The following is a 14698-nucleotide window of genomic DNA, read 5'->3' as shown; positions in this document are numbered from 1 at the left end:
TGCAGGAGACGTTAGTGTTTGCTTTGCCACACATTAGAGACTAAAGTATTGTTACCACTGTCACACAATTTCAAGGAATTGAGCTTTGCTTTTGGAAAAATTCAAGTTGCTTGCATTAGGCCTGGTGAGAAAAGGGATTTTTTCCTTTTCTTTTTTGATTAAAAGAAATCTACTTGACTATGGTCCGATTTCAAATCAAGTTGGATTGTGTACCACTTACACTCCGTTTCCTTGATTTCATACATTGAACTTTCTTGCATACTAAGTCAACTAAGTATTTGGCCTCAGTCTGGCTCAACATACCAAAGAATTCCCCACATTTAACTAATAACGTTGTCACCAATTTAGTTTCTATTCTTATTTCACATGTTTTACTTAATCTTGCATTCCCTAATGGGGGAGTTAGCTATATCCAAGATCAATCAATCAATCAGGGGTTTGTAAAGCGCTAGCTACTTACCGCAAGCGGGTATCAGGGTGCTGAAGGAAGGGGGGGGAGGGGGGGGGGGGGTCCGCAGTTCATGGAGGTTCATTGAGTTCCATCAAAGAGCTAGGTCTTGAGAACCTTTAGGTACTTGGGAAGCATTGCCGTCTGTCAGAGGTGTAGAGGGAGGGAGTTCCAAGCCTTGGGCACGAGGAGGGAGAAGGAGCGCCCTCCTGTTCTGCTTTTCTTGATCCTAGGTACTGCTGCGAGGGAGTGCTGCGCCGAGCGGAGAGAGCGCCGGGGAGCATGGAACACAAGGCGGTGGTTCAGGTTGGCGGGTCCGGATTTGTGGTGGGCCTTGTGTGCGTGAGTGAGAAGCTTGAAGGGTCGGTAGGTGCTGGCTGATGTGGCAATGGCACGGTAGGTTGAGGACTAGTCTGGCTGTGGCGTTCTAGAGTTTGTGGGTGAGGCTTTTGCTGACCCTGGAGTAGAGTGCGTTGCCGTAGTCAAGTCTGCTACTGATGAGAGCTTGTGTGACGTTTTTCCTGTTTTCGGGGGGGGGGTCCACTTGAAGGTCTTGCGGAGGAGGCGGAGGGTGTGGTAGCAGGAGGAGGTGATGGCTTTGACCTGGCGGTCCATTTTGAGTTTGGAGTCCAGAATTATTCTGAGGTTGCGTGTGTGGTCTGTGGAGGGTCCCCGAGGGCAGGGGTCCACCAGGTGTCGTTCCAGGCATCGGGGTGTGCGCTCATGTAGAGTATCTCTGTTTTGTACGTGTTGAGTTGGCGGCAGCTGTTCTTCATCCATCTGGTGACGGCTTCCATTCCATCTTGAAAGTTGTGTTTGAGGAGGGCGGGTTTGTTGAATAGGGAGAGGATGAGCTGGGTGGTATCTGCGTACGATGTGATGTTGAGTCCATGTGCTCTGACGACGGATGCGAGCGAGCCACATAGATGTTTTTCCCCGTAGCATTACACTTATACAGTGGATAATTCGAATTGAGTACCCTCCGGATTTTTATTACTGGTCATGGTTTAGAGCTCAGAAGTGCAAGTTTCTCACAGTGCCTGCCAGGGAGTCAAAACGGTGTTAAAGTACATGGTCATTTAAACCTATGTAGAGCGCACAGAGCAATGGGCATGTATTTCAGTTCCAATTGTGTTTCTGTGCAACTGTGTGAAGTGGGTATACAGTTGTCAAAATATTGACAAGATGAAAGTAAAGGAAAATGCAGTGTTACAGGTGAGTAGGTGTGTTGTGTTGGGAATGGAGTGAAGGAGATGCAAGTGCATTTCAGGAAACAATGAAAAGAGGATGCTGAAGAGGAAAGAGGAGGTGTGTGATATGCAGATGGAAAAAGATATGTTGTAATTGTACCTAGATAGCGCTTACTACCCCTGCCAAGACAAAGTGCTTTTCAGCGAGTAGCACGCTGCTCCAGAACCCAAAGATGATTAGTGGTGGGTTAGTGTAGGAAAATATGTGTTAATTTGAGTGGTGGACATGTCAGTCTGTTAGTTGGATTGAATAGGATAATGGAGAGATAGAAGAGGGGTGAGTCTAGAAAGTGTTATTTAGGATGTCATAGTTGTAAAAGGAGCCTTGGGAGTAGCACCGTAGCATTGCGTAGTGCAGCGGTCATTTTTTGCTTGCTCGCGGTCCTCAACGTCAAGTTGGCGACCGCGAGCAAGCAAAATGACATCCCGGCGAGACTTTTTCCTCGTTCGCGATCAGCAACATCAAGTTGGCGATCGCGAGCGTGGAAAATAAACCTCCCGGCGAGATTCTCAACACGGGGAGGTCAGGGTTCTCATTGCGAGTGGTCGCGTATGCTTAAGACCGCTCACGATGAGTAACTACCAGTCCGCGTTGAGAAAGCTGCCGCTCGAGTAAAAATCTACTCAAGCGGCAGAAAACTACAGCTCGCACTGTGCAAGATGGTGTTTTCAATGATTGCACATTGCCGGATGCTTGTCCGCACTGTGCAATCATTGAAAACGGCATCTTGCACAGTGCAAACAGGGTATTACACAGTTCGTGAAGTGCTACGCGTAGCTCGCATAGTGCGAAGTGCACTTTGCGTAGCTACGCGTAGCGCTACTTCGCGAACTACACCCAGGGTTATTTAAAATCTGCCTTCGACCTGATACTGAGGGACAAATTATGGGATATTTTAACAGACATGGGAATACCAGAATACCTGTGCCAGCAGCTAAAACGTCTACATGAGGGTAATTTTGCCTGAATTAGATATGGCAAAAACGGCGAACTCACTGCCCCTTTGCCGGTAGAGAGAGGGGTTCGCCAGGGTTGCGTGCTCGCACCAACACTCTTCTCCCTTTTTATGAATGGCCTAATAGACTCATTGATTGCAGGGAAGAACATCGATGCCCCTAGGCTGGTGCAGCGCAAAGTCCCAGCCCTGATGTTTGCAGATAATACGCTCCTCCTCGCAAGATCCCCATGGGAATCCAGAGGACCCTCGACAACTTCAGTGCCTTCTGCAAGCACCGGGGACTGGAGATTAACCTGCAAAAACAAAGCATATGGCCTTTAATGTAGGCAATTCCACCCGCCCCAATCCTTGCTTGGTTGGTAGACCCCTGGAGAGGGTAACCATCTTTGAGTATTTAGGACTGAAGCTGGCAGAAAGAATGGATTGGGGTACCCAAATTAACAAAGCAGGGCTGAGATTAACCCAAACAACGGCGGGCATTTTAAAACTATATAGGAGCTGCACTGAAAAATTGGTCTCCCCAGTAGTGGAAATCTATAAAGTCCAGGCTAGGAGCGCTGCTCTTTATGGAGCAGAACTTTGGGGACACTGTGCATCGGGCTCGCTAGTCCGTACTGAGAATTATTCAGAAACCTCATGGGCCTTCCTAGTAGTACCCCCCTAACACCACTCTGCCTGGATCTTGGGGTTAGACCCATGGCAGATGAGGTTGCTCTCAGACCTCTTCTCTATTGGTGCCGTCTTTGGAGCACCCCAGAACTAGCAGCATATAGGGACGAATTGACTGATGTTATGGGCCTGCGAGGTTCAGGGCAGATTCCATGGCTGGTTTACATTAAAAGTATTTGGGTAGGGGTAATCTATGGAGAAATGCAGGAGAAACCTCCCAAACAACCTCTAGAAGGACCCTGGTAGAGAGCTATAGAGCAGAAACCAAAGGAAATGATGGACGGAGTGTTGAACATTGCAAGCACTCACCCCCAGTCAACTGATCTGGGTTTAATCCATCACCGTTCTTTAGCCAACTCTGCCACCCCAGTTCAGACATGGCCATATGCAAATCAGTCTGACCCTGTGCCTCATAGGAACAGTCCAGCCCGAACTGCCAAGCCATGTCTTCCCTGGACCGGAAACAAGCTTCCTAGGACCGGTTTCTGGCATTTCAGCCGTCTTTTCCTTTGGTTTTTGCTTTGTTCGCCATAAGTTGGCAGGGTATGCTCAGACGTGAGTCCCTTGCTCACTTTGCCACTGGATTCAAGCAAGGCTGGCTGAAGACGGCTGAAATGCCAGAAACCGGTCCTAGGAAGCTTGTTTCCGGTCCAGGGAAGACATGGCTTGGCAGTTCGGGCTGGACTGTTCCCATGAGGCACAGGGTCAGACTGATTTGCATATGGCCATGTCTGAACTGGGGTGGCAGAGTGGGCTAAAGAACGGTGATGGATTAAACCCAGATCATTTGACTGGGGGTGAGTGCTTGCAATGTTCAACACTCCGTCCATCATTTCCTTTGGTTTTTGCAGAGAGCTATAGAGAACATAAGCTCAGGGAGCTCAAAAGGAGGTCCACCATTGGCCGCCTGACGGTGGAATTCCTGACAGTAAAAAACAGATACAGCTTAGAACTGGTGCTGGACGATATCCAGCCACTCCTCGCCAAAAAACTTTACGTACAATTTAGACATGGAGTACTCCCGTTGCGCTCTTTTACTAATAAACGGGAGGGCGCCACTAATGGGGGGTGTCCGGCATGTAACATCACTGACGAAACGGAACTCCGCGTGCTATTTTTCTGTAAGGGTTACAGGAGGGCTAGGTCGCGCTGGTTACTCCAACTTTGTAGGAACATGGGGTCTAGACACTGTAGCGAAGTATACAGGCTACTGAAATCTGACACACAAATGCATATTGTCTTCTCCATTTCACGGTTCCTATTCACCATGTTGTGCACCCGTAGGGCCATCCTAAAAAAGATGGCCCATTAGAATGGCATTGTAGAAATTCTCTGATTGATCTCCACAATGTACCTCCCTGGACACAATTTGGGCTAATGAGCGAGTGGCTACAAAATAAATTGGATACTGATTCTTTTTATGTCAAATTTTAACCGTGAAAATTTTATGAACCTAATGTATTATATTGGGTGATTTTAATGATGCTTTTATGGCCTTGTGTGCCGAAATAAAGTTTTTATGAAGTGAAGTATCTGTTTTCTTCGTCTAAAGTAGGAGTAAAGTAATACATCTATAGAGATACATAACTACATAGAAAGGATATACATTTTTTTACTGTAGGAATTAAGTAATTAACATATAGACACATATACTAAATAGAAGGGGTATACAGTAACGTAATTTCCACTCTTATCAAAGCCAACCAAGTTTGAAAATATAAGCAGACTGTCACCAAGCTTACAGTTTGTAGACTTTTTCTATTTGCGATGGCAAAAATGCACTGAATTGTGTTTGTAAGTTTACCTTTTGTGACAAACTGTTGCAAAAAGTCACATTCTTTACACAAATGTGTGGAAAGGATGCCTCTTAACTATAATGTGAAGTTGCAAAGTTTTAGATAGTCCTATCAACCATGACTTGCCTATTTTTGATAATACCTACATCATAATCTTTCTGCATGTTGTTTCATTCAGATACAATGATATGCTGAAGGCAGGTCTGATAGCTCAATGCATTCGCTCCAGGAATTTGTGTTTGACTTCATGGTCACAGGTTTAAACTCCGCTGGACTGACTGCCATTCAGTTGCGTGATCATGTCCGCAATGTGTTGACCTGGATTTGTTTCTCTTTCGATTGCTTTGTTGGCCTGTTGCATTGTAATCTGTTTTTATAGAAGAATAAAGTACCCCAAGTACCAGTTCCTACATTTCCTGGCATTGCTTAGTCCCCACACAACCACCAGTACCCCCTTTCTGCAGCTCAACTGTGCATTTTTCTTGCAATTACTGCCAGTGCCAGCTTCCTGCTCTGCCCATGTACTGCCAACAAATACCAGTTTGTCACACACTGTTTACCCGTTCCAGCTTCTCACAAGGTTAACCAGTGCCAGCTTCCTCAATAACCATCAATGCCAGTTTCTTACACTGCCTACTAATGTCATTTTCACATACTGACCTTTAAGTGCTGAATCCTCATACTGCCCACTGGTGCTTACATCTTACAATGTTAAACAGTGTCAACTTTCCACACTGCCCATCAGTGTTAGCAACCTCCTACTGAATTCCAGTGCCAGCTTCTTACACTGGTTGCTAGGGTCTTCTGCTCATAGTGGCTATAAGCGCTGGGTGCTTGTACTGCCCACCGGTGCCAGCATCTAACACTCCTACTGCCCACTGCTCATGCTGATCCCACTGATAATTTGCTTCTGTGCTCCACATACAAATGTGCGAGGAACGGTCGAATCTATGTGAAATAAAGGCAAAATTGGTCATAGACACCTGCGTGAAATCAGCACAGGTGGAAAGAGTTGCTTGGGGCACGCTTCCCGTTTTAATCTTGGACAGATCCTTAGATTGGGGCCAGACGTGACTTTCACAGAGATGCGATCAGGGAGAGCGAAAGCATCGATTTCACTAAAGTTTATGAAGTGCAGCTTTTCAACCAGCAGTTAACATAGAAACACCTCTGGACGGCGGGGTATGGGATAGGTGGTGAAGCAAGTTGTAGCCGTGATGGAACAACTGGTTCTCGTTTCTGCTGCTCACCACCCCCTTCACAACTCCTCAGTGGACAGAACAAAGAATTGCAGTCTGTGAATATGGCCTGCCTGCTCCTGTTGTGCTACCTGCCACACACATACAAACATTAAGCTTAGCACAGCTAGAGGTGGAAGAAAGAGGGGGTGCATGAGGAGAGGGTGGCTGCAAGAGTCTGTCATGCCGCTGACCTAGGGAGGGAGGGAGATGCAAGGCAGTGTAGAGTCACTGGTAATCTCAGGTTTGGACTAGGTAAGCACGAGGGCAGCACAACTGAATTCACCAGCAATGGAAACCGTATTACCTTGTCAGAGCCAAACCCATAATGTGCAAATCACACCAAAGATTAAGGATGTTTAACTCACTGAGACATCATTCCGGCATCTGAGACCACGCAGGTGTGAGGCAACTGGTTACTGTAGCCGGAAGGAAGACAAAGTAGAGCATAATGTCCAGTACGACCGGTAACACTTGCAGGTCTGCGGTCACACCCGAGTACTGTGTGCTGTTCTGCTGGCCATATCCAAGTTCAGAGTACTTGTCTAGTTCTGCAGGCTGTTGCAGTAGTATTGCGGCCTAAAGGCCACGCCGGAGCAGAGTCTGACTGGCCTATAGGTAAATCTTGCAGTGTTTAAAGAGCTGCTCCGAGAGGCCGGTCTGTGGGCCTGTTTTGCAGTCTTGTGGGCCAGGTTTAATGTTAACTCTCCTAATATCACAAATATTGCCTCCAGCAAGGACAAATGCATGCAGACCCCCATACTTTGCAAAACATTTATACAATGTTTTTTATATGTTCAAAACGACCTAATTTGAAAATCTGGGTTACATTTTTAACTACCTGCTAAAGGGGCCACTTTTATTTTGGTGCCCGAGCCTCTTTTCTGTCCAAGTCGAACACTTTGCCTAAGATTTGAGTACTGTGTCCAGTTCAGCAAGATGCACATTGTATTTAGCGCTGCAGGCCACTCCGGAGAATACTTAGGGCCAGTCTGGAGTATTGCATCCAGTCCTGAGGGCCAAAGCTGTGCCCAGTTGCTTGAGCATGTGTCTCCTCCCAAGTATTATGTCTAGTTCTGCAACTCGCACCCAAGTATAACGTCCATTTCTGTTGGCCACACCGGAGTACTGAGCCAGATCTGTAGGCCACGCCCACATTATTGTGTACAGTTCTGCAGGGCACCTTGTGAGTATTGTATCCTGTTCTAACATTCTACAGAATGTCGCCTAACTGTAAATGAACATCTACAATATGGTGACGATCATTGTGTCCAGTACTGCAGGCAGCATTGGGAGTAGGGCAGGGCTTTAAGTGGGCTGAACACATTTGGGGGGTCTCTTATAGGGGCGTCACTGATGTAATTAAGGGAGTGGCTTAAAACACTTCAGCTAAAAATCTGCACTTAGTATAGTGTGCTGCCAGACTGGTATTTTAATGCTTCTGTCCATTCATCCAGATATACAACACAAGAAGCAACATTACACCAAAAACAAGCCAGGACTATTGGCTTTGTCAATGGTTGTAAATTGCATAAAATAAATGAACAACAATTATGACTTCGTTGTATATCATTTTGAAAATGTTTCAGTTCTTGTGCTCAAGGTTGTGGCGTAAGGCTGGAGCCGTCGACTTTCAAGCTGAGAAAGTAGTTTTGAGCTTGCGGTTGGCTCAACATCCTGTGATTCAACAAATTAATATGTTTTTATGTAATGTAGCTGGTGCTCATGTAAAGCGTTGCATGTTTGTGCAGTATAAAACTAAAACACGAGATTCTTTGAAGTTACATCAAAGGCAGTGACGGATGGTACTATTAGAAAGTTTTTTATCACCCCAAATGTAAAAATGGCCAGATAGGGACCTGTCTAGTTACCTGCTTTTAACAACTGCAGCTGCTGAGCACCGATAGGACCCAGCCACTTAAAGCCCTGGAGTAGGGAGTCCTGCAGTAATATCCTGAAGTATGGCATACATCTAGCATATGGCGGACAGTTATGGGCGACACATTCAAGCACTGTGTGCAGTTCTGCAGACCCTATTGGGAGTATGGTGTCCTGCTCTAACATTCTATAGAGTATGGCTCCCAATTGCAAGTAAACATCTTGATTAGAATATTGGGCCAGTCATGGGTTCCACATCTGGAAATCTGTACATTGTTCCGCAGAGCAGTATTTTGTCATTTTTTAACATTCTGGAGTATGGTGTCCTAACTTTAAGTGCTCATCTGGCATATGACGGTAAGTCGCGGCTGCCAGATTTAGATCATTGTGTCCTGCAGGCTGCATCAGGAGTATGATGGCCTGTTCTAATTCTGAAGCACGGAGACCAGCTTTAATTACACATTTGAAATATGGTGGCCATTTGTAGGGAGCAGAGACAGTATTTCGTGCACTTATGGAACAATATTTGGACTTGTGTGGTCATGCCTTGAACTCACATCTGGAGCACTTTGCTCCGTTCTGCGGACCGCGTCTTTGGGAGCAGCCAAGCAGATTAGACTCAGTCTGGAACAGGGCTGTTGAGACGGGCATTTTGTTTAAGCAGCACACCAGGGAAACAATGAGGTTGGGACATGATAAAAGAGGGACATTTATATGTCTTGAGGGCATGCATGCATTCAGATGCCAGCATGTTCCAGGATCCTTTGGCGCACGTGGCTAACACATACACCTTGCCGACATGCACGTGAGGGGTATTCAGAGCAGAAAATAAAACACAAAACAGGCTGGTACAAATATATTAAATGCAGGTACGTCCGTTCCCGTTCCGCTGAAAACAGTGCTAGAAAAAAATAAAACTGAATAGAGAGAGGTGGACAAACATAATTCGCCAGGGATGTAAGCATCAAAGAAAAGTTCACGTCAACCCGGTAGCAGCACAGGGGGTTAGATTAATTAAAGGCTGTCCAACTCTCACCTTCCGCCTGGGCTGAAAGGATTTCATTTATTTCTACATTGACAGTAGAAGCATAACTGACAGTGGAAGGAAACGGTATGCAAAAATTTCTTCATTCTTAGGTTAAACGGGAAACTAAATTCCCGGGCAGTGTGGAGCGGCCCTTCAGTTCCCCTCCCCTGCTGCGGGCACATAGGAATCATGCGGCCTACCCTGCAGCCTCTTCCCCGTCCTTTCCCAGCCTCCCCTACCCGCATCCTGTCTGGCTTACCTCGCTGGTACTTCCGGAGCATGCCGCGCTCGGGGAGGGCGAGCCCTGCGGCATCACCAGTGCCATGGTGAGCTGAGCGCTGGCCATGGAATTACCTTTCAGAGGCCGGGGCCAGACAGGGCCGCTTGGGGGCCTCCATCTGCAGAAGCTCACACCGGCGCGTGCTGCGGCTTCCTCACTCCCCTACCTGAGGGTTTGTGAGTTAATTCTCTACTTTCTGCCATCCCCCCCCTCCTGCTTGGAGGTTGCCCGCTGACCTAACAACTCACCTTCCATGATACTTTAGATGTGCGCCTTGGGACAGGACACAATACACAATGTTGTCAGAGGGAGGTGCGGGGCTTAGGAGTCAGGCTGGGTGCTCGGCTTGCTGACTTGAGTAGCTTCTCGGCACTGGCAGGCACCGAATCAGTGTCACTGTCCACCAAAAGCCTCTCAGGCACCCTTAGCGAGGACATATGGCTGGAAGTGCTTCACCAGGAGAGTGCTGCCCGAGAAGGTATGGGCGGGGGCAAGCCAACATACACGGCCGTCATTGGTAGACTTTCAGCTCTATGAGATTGACGGCCTTGTGATCCAAACAGCACAGCAGGGAAGGGTGTGGCTGGACTCTGTGCTGCCTGTTTCTACACGTGTTTTTCAATGTGTTCCTGTCCACAATCCCTCCTCTTCCTGAGCAGCCCCGTTCATTGTCCGAGTGAGCTCTGCAACTTGCATTGAACTCCACTGTGATTGGCTGTCAGTGTCATGTGCTTTTCAGTATGTGTTATACACATAATTCACCATATCCAATTCATTCACATCCTTATCCAGTGCATTCAATATTCTATACAACACAATGTGATTCATATCCGTTTTCAGTGGTGTCCCTATTCATATCGAGAACAGTGTTATTTGCCTCACTGTTAGTTATATCAACTTCAAAATGTGTCTTATTGAAACCATCCTATTGGCTAGTCGTTCAAATGTATGTGTTCGTAGAAACTTGCTTTTGTTTGGTTTATGACCTTTATTTGTCCCACATTTTACCTCTGGTTGCGCACTATTTTATTTTTTTTTGCAGAGTGCAGGATTTTGTAAAGAATATTCAATTTTGGTCTCTTTAGTTACATAACCCTGTGCGTCATGTATTGTACGCTAATACCACTATTTTGACTTACATATACATAGTCTAGTTTAGTGCGCACTTTTTGTAGATAAAATCCTTTTTATCCATGTTATTTAAAAGAACTTCCACGCGGTAATTCAAAGCCTATTAGCCGATGACAAGCATTATTTGTTATTTGTGAACGGGACCACTGTTGCAGACTCCATTTTTGTTCTCGCAATGTTCCTTTATTTTTGGATTTGTAAATGTATGCAATACCCTTATTCCAGATGCAACATTTTACTTAGTTTAATTAGGTGAATTTATATTTTTTATATTTTTTGCTTTCTGGTTGTGCCTCTTTTATTTATGTGCAGGCTTGACACATTTTTTGCGGATGTTCCTTTAGGATGTGTAGTGATGTCACTGGGTTACTGTATGTGTTCACAAATGCTTTACACACTGCCTCTGAGATAAGCCGGTCTGCTCGTGCCTATCTACTAAGGGGGGGAGCAGGGGTTATTTTAGGAGTGTACCCTCTTACCCTGACAAGACACAAGGGTCTCTATTTGGTCAAAGGTACCTACCTCTGCCAACTAGAGACCCCCAAATCTAACACTGCCCATATGGTTCATTCAGCTTTCATCAGGGCTTCTCTACCTTCCTGACTATGGGTAAGTATTCAGGGTATACCAATAACATTTTTAACTGAATCCCTGCAACTGTCCAGAAAAAGGTCATCTACAAACTCTCACTTGGTTGACTGAGCATTAGGGTTAGGAAGGGAGGAAAAGAAAGAGCTGCAGTCTTCCAAGTTCCCAGGAGCAGGTTGTCATGAGAAGCATGCGGCATGGCCTAGAGTGGCGCTCCCCCATCCCTCAACCCTCGGATCAGGCTGGGGAGCTTCTGTCTCAATATCCGTAGTCCTGGGACAAACAAGGATGGAGGACATCAGGTGCAATTCTAAAGTGTCTGCCTCAATCAGAAGTTTCACAGTATTTAGTGTACAGAAAGTATTTTAAACTTGTTAGCTCGTAGGGCAAATATTGGTTAGCTCAGTCTACGTTGCTTGAACCCTCCTCTGGGACAGGAGGCTCATGCGGTGACACAAACAGTCTTTTAGTTTTTGATGCATTTCTGCACAAAATGTGCAGTGCTTTGAGAAGCAAGGAAAAGGTAGGGCCTGTTGCAATGCATGATCTTAAGTAGCACTGGATACAGCATTGCACAGTGTATTCCAGCTTGGCACAGTTTTCAGTTAATGTCAAACACCCACACCGGGCCACTTGGACTGTTAGCGTGAAATCCAGAAAGATGGAAAGAGTGATGTTCTCGTGTGTCAGAACGTCACTGTCTACTTTTCTCAGGACAGGCGGCGATTATTCTAGAGATAATTGAGCCCCATGTGAGTGGCTAGGACCCAGGGATCTGTAAGCCCTTTCCACAGCGAACAATGCGAAAAGCTGTCAGCTCCACAAAGGTATTTGAGAAGCCATATTGCCTGTGTTTGTTGCCTCAGGCATAACTATGACTCATAGGTTGTTGCATTATGATCTGGCTCCAAGTGCTCGCTCTTCACATTTATGACATTTAGTACTTAAATGATGTTTACTATTTATTTCATTGTAGTCAGCTGTGTTGCGCTACTTTCAGCTATAGCAATCCATTTTTCTTGCTTGCTGAGAGCAGTGGTTAGCGTGTCCACTCTGGAGTAAAGCATTTCAATCGTGTTATCTATAGATGTCAAGCTTTACTGGATATGTACTAGGTGCAAATTCATTTTGTCGTCATCCGTTTCCATGATGGGTCCCTGAGAGGATAATGCTTGTTCCGATGAGTGAGCTATGTCTGTCCTCTTGGTTTCAAAGTCCAATTTAGCTTGCATGGTGTCATCCTTCCCCATCATGCATACAAGGGTATAGGCAATTGGGCACTGCATGAAGCTCCCAGATGCACAGTAGAGGTAGGATATATGATCATTGGTGGATGCTGTGGCTGCTGGGGGAGCTCAGCTGTGAATAGAGGGCACACGCCCTACAGTACATATGCTGCAGATCTCAACATTCTCAATGCAGTCCACTTCTCTCCAGATCACCCCAACGTCGCTAGGGCGAGGGACTGGACACCCGACAGAATTTTACACAATGAAGGCATTGAAGTCTATGTCCACTTTTGCTCCTGGCACTGGAAATACAGCAGGGTACCCTCAAGGTTAGTCCCAGTAATGATACACAGCAGCCAATCAATTTGCTTTAGGGTTTCAAGGGGGCCAAATGCAATGCAAGAGCCCATCCCAGGCCAAGCAATTGCAGTGGGGCCAAGCTGTGCTGTGTAGCACCTGTACATACCACAGGGGTACTTTAAAAGGATATATGGGCCTCAGTGGTGGGCATCAGTAACATGCCGAGATGAGGGCGGTCCTGTCCTGACCCAAGGCACCCCAAGGCCAAGCAGGCCCGTCTCGAACTCACAGGGCGCTCACTTGTCCCCATGGACCGGCTTCTATATACTCCTCAGTGCCTGCTGTCCGGACCACTGTCTGCCATAACTACAGAGGTGGGAAAGTGAGGCCACTGTAGGAGAGTAGGATCTGCTTACTATGGTTACCCCCACTTTTTTGCTGGTGTTTCACTGTTTTTCGAATTTAGTCTGTCTGGGGCCCTGCTATACAGGACCCCAGCCTAGCTGCTTCCTCTCTAAATTGATTTCATGTACTATAGGTACACTCCAGTTTGGTTACTTGGGTACCCTTGTGAGTCGCTAGTATATGGTACACTAGGTACTAAGGGCATAGGTACCCCAAAGGCCTACCAGGGGCTGCAGTACGTATTATGCCACCCCTGAGAAGCCTTCCAAAATGACACCACAGGACTGCTACTGCAGCCTGGGTAAGGTGGTGCATGCACCCCTTACTAAGATATAGGTTACCTATATCTACCTTTAATCACTGCAAATATAAACCTATCAGTCACTTCTATGGCAGGCCTCATCAATCCTGAAGGCAGAGTGATTGGTGTTGTGTGAGAGGGTGCCCATGCATGAGCTTGTTCCCCATTGCAGCTTTTGGAGCCTATTCTCTGAGGCTGTTCAGTGATGCAGCCAGACCATATACTCTTAAGTGCATTATAACCTCGCGGTTAATGCTAACTTTGGAATGGCTGCATGGAAACATGTAGTGTTTGGTGTCAAACACTTTGGAATCCTACCCCACCCCCGCCAGTCCTGACAGCGGGGGTAGAATTCCACCCTTCTAGGGGGAGAGACATGTACACACTGGTCTCACCGGTAATTGTTTAAAAGAGCCCTGGCATCACAAAATGGATGTTGCAGCCACAGACACGAGTCTGGCCTCCTGCTGCTGACCGAACCTCCGGCAGGGGAGGCCTGGACAATAGGTTTCCTGTCACAGGGAGGTGTAACCACCTCCCGGACAGGCTTTAGTGTATTGGGGCTGGGTGGGTGCACTCTGAGAGTGCTTGAAGCCAGCACTGGGGGCACATTTGGTGTCCCTGTGCATAGGCCAGTTCAAACCGGTTGCAGGGGCTACCAACCCCTGCTCTGGCTCAAAACTGGACAAAGGAAATGGGTGTAGCCACACCTCTTTCTAGACCCTCCCATAGGTGGGTCCCCAGAGTATGTCCAACCCCTTTCTTTAGTATAAGTAAGGAACCCCTGTCAACAGGACTTTAGATTACACCTGGACGAAACTCTGAAACTGAATTCTGGAACTTCGATGCTCGACTAGAGGATGGAAGAATCTCCCTTGGGGTCAAGGAGTGACTCCCCTGCTTGGCAGGCACCAATGAAGCATCTTGCTGGTCTGCATTTCTGAAGCTCCTGCCGGACTCCGAACTATTTGCAACACAGGAAGAGGATTTCCAGACTTCTCAGAGGCCAACACCGAGTTCCCAGCAAAGCTGAGACCCGCAGCTCTTGTGAGTGACGTGGAACCTGAACTACTGGACACCGTGCACATTTGCAAGTGCATTAACTTCTCGACGTTTCTTGAAGTTGTGCTTTAGGTTACTTGTAGCTTAAGCCTCAAGCATTATCTGCACTAAAGACTGTGGGCCTACACTCCACGAGT

The sequence above is a fragment of the Triturus cristatus genome, chromosome 1_1 (assembly GCF_964204655.1).
Source record: "Triturus cristatus chromosome 1_1, aTriCri1.1, whole genome shotgun sequence".
Lineage (NCBI taxonomy): Eukaryota > Metazoa > Chordata > Amphibia > Caudata > Salamandridae > Triturus > Triturus cristatus.
The sequence above is the reverse complement of the archived record's forward strand: the minus strand, read 5'-3'. Positions refer to the sequence as shown.